Below are 8,287 nucleotides of genomic sequence, written 5' to 3'. Positions count from 1 at the left end.
TTAAGATGTGAAGATAATTCAATAATGATGATTCTATAAATGCGGCATGTGTTAAAGGAAAAAAAAACACATCATTATTTCAGTAGATTCAGAGAAGTGACTTGATTAACTTGGATGTGTCTTCATAATGAAATTTTTCAACAAGATATGTATGGGAGCGATGGACCTCAACATTTGTAAAGTATCTTTAATAATACAACAGCTAGCATAATAGTAAATGTCTAAATGCTGAAAGTTTTCTAAGTTTTAAGACCAGAAGCAAGAAAAAGATGCACATGTTTACCACTTTGTTTTAATAGAGTACTATGAAACCTTGTCTTAGCAATTGTGTATGTGAAAGTAGTACTCCCAACTAATTTTCAATGTCCTGATAACATGTATTGGAGGAAGGAAAGACTAGAGTATAATTGTTATAGCACAAAAGAAACATAATCAACATTGTTTCCTTTGTTAGAATTCTCTAACCTGACATTTTCTCCTTTTTTCCAAATACTTTTATTTTACTACACATGTATAAAACAAACTACATACAGCAGGGGGCACCATGTGACGATCATGAGAATAATGAGTTCTATACATGTTATATTCACAGTGAGTTGGCCATCTGCATTCGTCCCATTTGAAGTAAGTGTCTTTCCTGTCTTGTTGGGTCTAAATTTCCTAACCTGACATTTTCAATCTCAGAGCGACAGTGGGGGGGGGGGGTGGGGGTGATTGTTATGGATAATCTGGATTTTCATCTCTGGTGAATTGGAAAGTTTCAAAGTTAGTAAAGCATGCCTCTCAGTGATTCTGTGAAGGAGCTCTGAAACCACTTACCAGGAGAGCTTGATTATAAACTTTATTGTTAATTTAACATGATCTAGAAACATCTGGGAAGAGTCTCACTGTAGGATTGCCTATAATGATTTGGCATGTGAGCATGTCTCTTTGGGACTTTCTTAATTGATGTGGGAAGACACAGGCCACTCTGCTGGCCCCATTCTTTAGGCAGAGGTTCATCAATGGTTTAGGAGTAGAAAAATTGAGCTGAGCACAAACAAGAAGGTGTAGACACATTCATTTTTCTCTGCTTTGATTGTGGATGTGACTAAGAGAAGTTCTCAACTTCCCCATAGTAGTGGACCTAGGATTGTGAGATAAGATTATCTTTCTGTCCTCTGTGTTGCTTTTGTCATGGTATTTTGTCTGATCAACAGAAATGAAATGAGAGAAGTAAAGACAAGCCATCCTGATTGAAGGTAGCACCATCTATATGCTAGAAACCTGTAGAGAAAGTGAAAAGAAATCCCACTGTTTGGTGCAGACATATTCATTTTTTCCCTTGCTCTGTCCCTGGCTATCATGATATGATTTGAATAGCTCCATCAAGCCTTCTTTTCCTTCTTTCTATTTCTTTTTAAGTTGTTAAAATCTAGTACTTTTTCCACACAGATACAAAAATCTAAATAATATAGAGTTGGTGTTTATGGTAAATATCAGACTGATGCTTCCTGCTGCTACCTGGATCCCTCAGTCATTTTCCAAAGCAAGACAAAACACCCATTTAGTTGTCTCACAAATGAATTGCCCATTTTTATTCAAATAGGCAATAAGTAAGAAGTCCTTGTCTTGGAAAATGTAAACTTGCCCAGATTTAAGTAAGGATCAGGGTATGATTTCCATAGTACTAGTGATTCACATTTACTGTCTTTTCTATATACATAGCATCCTTACCACATTTTTTTCCTTTCTGTAATGTTTGCTTGCTTACTTGCTTACTCTCTATTTGTTGTTTTTGTTTATTTCATCTTCAGATATAAGGAAAAACTTCTACTTATAAACAATACAGGTAAAGGCAATAAATAAGATAATCCAATAAATGTCAGCTGATAGAATCAAATGACATAATGCTGAATTTAAGGTCAATGAAATAATAATATGAAATTGTTAAGATCTTTATTACATTGTATATTGTTTTTGTCAGTGGTGGGAATAGAAGGAACTTCTACACAAAAAATGCTGCTTTTAAAAAATAATTCAGACGATAGAATTCAACCTATCCTCTTTTCAAGTGTTATTACTTATGCTTGAGAAGATAGCAAAGTATTCTTCACCCATTGACCTTCTGAAGTGTTTTTGGAACTTGAGAGCTGAGTGAAGCTACTCAGTTATTCTGAATCAAAGACTGTCCCTCCTCCATTAGTTAGGGTTATTTTCTTTCACCAATTATGCAGAATTTAGAGGAAAATGTGTAAAGCAATGACAGAGGAAGGAAGCATCAGTTTGCTTATCAGATCATCCAAATAGACTATGGTAATTATTGGGATGACAGATGTTACAAATAGTTCACCCTCATATCCTCTACTACTTTAGACAAAATACTAGGTTCTTATATGCTTATCTGTTGAAACTCAGGTTAAGAAACAATGGAAACAAACTAAAAGAAAATGAGGAAGAAAGGAAGTAGTGTATATTAGCTGAAATTATCTGACCATTCTGAAATTCTTAAAAGAAAACTTCTATTTTAATTCTTTGTATTCCATATAATAATCATACAGCTAGTCAATTGGAGTACCTAGGTTAAAGTCCATGAAATAAAAGCAATATTGTAAAAATGGTTTAGAAATAAGATCTCAATTCTCTGGATGGTAAACACAAGATAATGCTACACACACACACACACACACACACACACACACACACACACACACACACACGTGTGGGTGCGCGCATGAATGTACCTGATTTGGTCCTTCTGCAGTTTCCACAGCCTACATATCTCATACAAACACCCAATTGATTCATCCTATGCTAATAGACCAAGTCTTTATCAACTATTCCTCAACCCGCCTTTTTCTAATTTTAGTTTTCCAATTATTGCCATTGGACTTTAGGAGAGAACCAGAGTCCATTGAGAACAATAACATATTAGACAAGTATTTTATCCTTTGTTTTCTTATAGTTGCAAATAAAAACTCTTAAACCAACTTAATGATACAGCTTTATTCGTGCTTCTTTTTTTATGTAATAGCAGTCAGCTATACATTTTAAACATATTTTACATTACTTTATAATTATGTATGTATGTATATATGTATGTAGACATAAATACAGGTTCTCAAAAGGCCAAAAACATTGACTACTTTGGAGCAGCAGGTATATGGAGTCGTAGCACTATATAGGTGATGAGAACCAAATTCAAGTATTTTGTAAGAGCTGCATAAAATCTTAACTGTGAGGCCATCATAGCTCCAACCCCATAGGTTGACTTTTAAAACACTATTCTAATTTCCTTATTATTGTAGTGAGAAAATACAGTGACAAAAATCATTTACACATCATTCAATATTCTCTCTTGACTATCAGATCATCTTCATTCTTTAATTAATAGTGAAATGTAATGCTACCAATCAATAGTGAACTTTAATGCTACTTTATTACAGAGATATCTTAGTTCATTAAGGATGCAAAGTAAGTAATACAAATAGACAATAGACACAGTTCCTGGATGATGGCAGAATTGCTGTTAGATGAAGGACAATAATTTCTCACAGGAATTATACAGTCCTAAAATTATAAAAGTATGAGGTGTGCAGGGTACTCTTAACAATTAAGGCTAACTCTCTGCTCTTTGCAGGAGCAGAAGAAAGACATCTGTAAATCTTCATTCATGGAGGGGAGGTGTGACGGCATTGGGAATAGTAGAGGGAGGAAAAACTGTAATCAGTACATATTATAGGAAATGAATATATTCCACCCTCTCTCACTTTCTTTTTCTTTTTTGTTTTTTAAGACAGGGTTTCTGTGTGTATTTTTAGCTGTCCTGGATTTCCTTTTTAGATAATACTTGCCTCAAACTTACAGAGATCTGCCTGCCTGTGTCTTCCCAAGTGTTGGGATTACAGGCACCATGTGCCACCACACCTGGCTAAAGAATCTATTATCAATGAAATAAAAAAAATTTAAAAAAGAAAGAGGGTGTTGATGGATATGAGGTGAGGTGACAGAGAAACTGTGAAGAGTAGAAGATGGAGAGTCTAAAATTAGGATACATAATATGAGAAAAGAATCAATTTTCAATAAATGGGGATTTTAAATGACAGCATTTTAATTCCCTTATTTGTTGTGATTGAGTAAAATCTTACTCTCTCCATATATATTTATTTATATATAATATAAGATATCTTCTCATTTTAGCAGTCTGTCAATTTTTGAAATTGCTTTTTACTTTGGTTCTGCATAAACTTCCCTTTCTACTTTCCTATCTGATACTTTCTTTGAATAATATCTTCCATAGTATTGTCTTTATCTACTCAGTAACTGTTTGGACATCATGATTCTCTGTATAAACTTGACTTGATATCTTTCAGTCCAAATACTTCTTGGTTGATAATTCTGATGACTCCATATAGTTAGCTAAAATCTTATCTTCAGTTTTCAGATAATGGGAACTGCTGCTGAGAATCTTCACTTTTAGCTTCAAATCTATCTTAATCAGAGCTATTTTTATACTTTGCACCAAACTTTCTTCTATTTCTCTGTTTTCTCTTTCTTTTTTATATAGAAGTGTGTTGCCCCCCTGTGCAAATAGCTATTATAGCACTTAGAACATTCTTTGAAATTCTGTCCTTTAATATCTGCAAGTGAACACATTTTATATTCAGCCTCTTCTCTTTTATCTTTGTGCTGTTCAGGCCTTAGGATAGTACGTGACATAGTGTTAGTCTTTTGATGCATTTAGTGAAGTGAATTTATGTTTGGATGTCATAATTATCTTTGCAGATTCCTTTACTTGTCTCCTACAGTTAACATTGACTTCTTCGCGTGTGTCATTCGACAAACCACTAAATTACATGGACTTTACATGAAAAGTTCTCTTTTAAATCCTCTCTGCTTTACCTAGATTCCATGACACAAACATCACTCAGCAGCCTCTAAACTATTAAGATTAAATACAGTTTTCCCTACTAATGTATCTTTAAACAATCCTTCTTTTCATCTATTTGATAGAAATTCATGAAGTGATTATTTTCTGGGAAGACTGTAAGACTGTAGGCATATTAGTGAACAAGACAGAACAACTTCTCAAGCCCCATTCTTTTGATTAGTAGAGAGTTAAGTTAATAGTAAAAAAATGCCGTATCTGTTGAGACAGTGTTAAGTGATAGGTGAGAAAACAAAAAGCAAGGTAAGTAGATACATAAATGACATATATGGATATTTTGAGTGTTCTTTGAGAATTAATTTTACTGTTAAGTCAGGTAAGGTATGCTTTAAGAAGCAACATAAAGTAGAAAGAAGATCACAGATATCTGGAAAAATGCATAAGACATATGGCATTGCAGATATGAATGTGTTTGGCTGGAAAGTTACTCTGTGTAACCTGTGACTAATGTAAATGAAACAAGAGATAAGAATCTGCAGTACAGGACAGAATTTTATCCTCCGTGTGTTTTTAGGTCTTACTGAATTGGAAGCAGTAGAGTGTCATCTAGCACTTTAAAATGTGTTCGTGTGACTAATGAGTTGGATATACATTACCCTATCACTGAAAAGTAATACTGAGGAACAAACTACTCCAAGACTTATTTCTTATTCTTATTGCTTAAGCATTTAAAAATCAGCTATCATTAAAACAAATTCTACTACATGTGCCTTATCACCCTTGATTATACAAGTAAAAGCACAAGAATACAAGACCTAATATACAGACATATTTCAAGTTACTATTTGTGTCACAAATAATAACATCCTATACATATCTTTCATGGAAGTGAAAATGTTTCTACCAAGAATCTAATGTATACAAAGGCACGGGACTTTCGAAACAGAAATATGTAGAAATGTTGCTATTGTCCATGTGGAAATTAAACTCATTTTTAACCAGGATTCAATGAAAACTAGATTTATTAGAGATGCAATTTAAAGGCAGAGCTTAAACAAATTAAGGATACATTTGTAGTGAGACATAAGATGCGTGTCATTCAGATTTTTTCCTTTAAGTCATTGGTTTCATTGATATAATGGTAAACTTTTTCCAAGATAGGAAAGAATAAGGAAGAACAAGATTTTTATTCTTGTATACATTAAATTAAACATCTTTAAAAACAACGAAGTAAAAGTGATTATAGAGCAATCAGCAAGATGAGTATAAGAGTTGGAAAGGAAGAAAGAGATAGAGAGATATGTACAGCAATCATAGATTTAGATATGATCATGTTAGCCTCTAAAATTTCTAGTATCTCCTACTCCTACTTTGTTTCCAATATTTCTATACTATAAGTGACTTATTTCTTTCAAAAATTATGCCTACATCTTCACATCTCTGCTCTCTATATGGCCATTTTTTGCTTGATATCCCCTTTTTCTCAAACCATTTTATTTATAATTCACCATTTGTTAGACAAGGTTCATGGGGCACCCTGAATATGGAATTTTCATAGTTAATCTTTGGCTCCTTCTGTTGTTACCATAATTCATTTATATTCTATCATATTTATTTTTATTTAGTTATTATTGTTTATTCTGAGATGAGGTCTCAAAGCAGTTCAGGCTTATCTTAACCTCAATTTGTGGCTCAGACTGACCTCAAATTTGTAATCCCACTGCCTCAGTCTTCTGACATAGATATACAATGTAAACAACTAGAAACAGCTCTTACATTTTTTTCATTAATATGCCATCTATAGGAGCTCTCATGTTCAGTTTCTATTAGCACTCAGTTGGGTCAGTTTTCTCCAAACTAATTTCTGTGCTCCTGTGAAACTTGCAGTCATCACATCTAAACATCCTACTGTTAGATCCTAATCACCCTAAAGATCATTGCTATAAAAACCATTTCCCAATCTGACATCTCATTATCTAAGTGGCAAAATTGCCCAAGTATTGCTATTACTAAGTTCAAATACATACTGGCAACGTTTCCACTTGCCTATATGGCTTGTACTTGTTACTTGTAGCTGTGAACTTGACACAATTACCTAGGAAAATTGGGTTAATGGGGAATTTCTGTGGGGATTGTCTAAAATTTGAATTAATATATGAAGACTAGCCTCACTGTTGTAAATAGAACCAGAGAGGCAAAATTGTGCAAGGTTGCATCCATTCCTCTTTGTTCTTGACTCTAGAGGTGTTGTTTTAAGTTTCTGCCTTGACTTCCTTGCAATAATAGACTGCAACCTGGAAATAAGTTTCAAATCTTAAATATAATAGAAATTAGCTTTAAATAATTATTAGTGGTTTATTTATTATTTTAGTGCTTATGGAAATTCTATTCAAAATATAACATTGATCTTATACTTGTATTTTATCTAATAAATGTCTTAAAGTTTTTATTTTATTGTAATATTTTAATATATTTTAATTTTAATTAATTTTTTATTAAACATTTTTATTTTTACACATACATTTATATTATTACACATGTATACAATAGATTACCTATAGCAAGAAGAACCATGACACAATCAGGAATTACATAAAAGTTAAATTCTTAGTGTTTTGGCTATTTGTATTTGACAGCCTTGAAGAAAACGTCTCTCTTATCTTGGTGCAGCTAAAATTCTGAATGTAAATCAATCTCCATCACATATTGTCATTATCAATATTTTACTATTTTTAAAGTGTGTGTGTGTGTGTGTGTGTGTGTGTGTGTGTGTGTGTGTGTGTGTGTTTTGGCCTCGTGCATATGGATGCAATTTCTGTGGCAGCTGGAAGAAGGCATCAGATTTCCTGGAATTGTATTTACAGGCAGTTGTGAATCAGTTGACTTTGGATGTTGAAAACAAAAGTGAGGTCCTTTAGAAGATCATTAAGCACTCTAAACCACTGAGCCAATTCTCTATCCCCTTACCTATTAAAATTTACAAGAGATGAGAGATAACCTTAAACTGAAATACAAAATAATCTGTTTCTATCTTCAATATTACCATGGACCACTATATACTAATGGAAAACCTTATGCATTCACAATTTTCATTTATCTATTCAATTATAAGTAACTATGCTATGTGGTATTAGTTATAAAATAATTTATGTTCTAGGGGTATATTCTCTTTAGCTGAAGCTAAAGGGACAATTAAAATTAGATTGAGTGTCTTGTGGAGCTAAAAGGCAAGTTTATTACTAGGTTTTAACATGATTTGGAACTAGTGAGTGAAAAAAATAAACATGTTTTTGGTTTTAACCTGTTAATGTGCATTTCTGTATCATTCAATCAAAGTGAAATTTGAATATTGTCTATATTTTTGAATTATCTTAGTTATGGCCATATAAATAAAGTTAGAAACTCATTTCTGCCTGTTCA

This window comes from Acomys russatus, chromosome X, assembly GCF_903995435.1.
Source record: "Acomys russatus chromosome X, mAcoRus1.1, whole genome shotgun sequence".
Classification (NCBI taxonomy): Eukaryota; Metazoa; Chordata; class Mammalia; order Rodentia; family Muridae; genus Acomys; species Acomys russatus.
Note: the sequence above shows the minus strand (reverse complement) of the source record.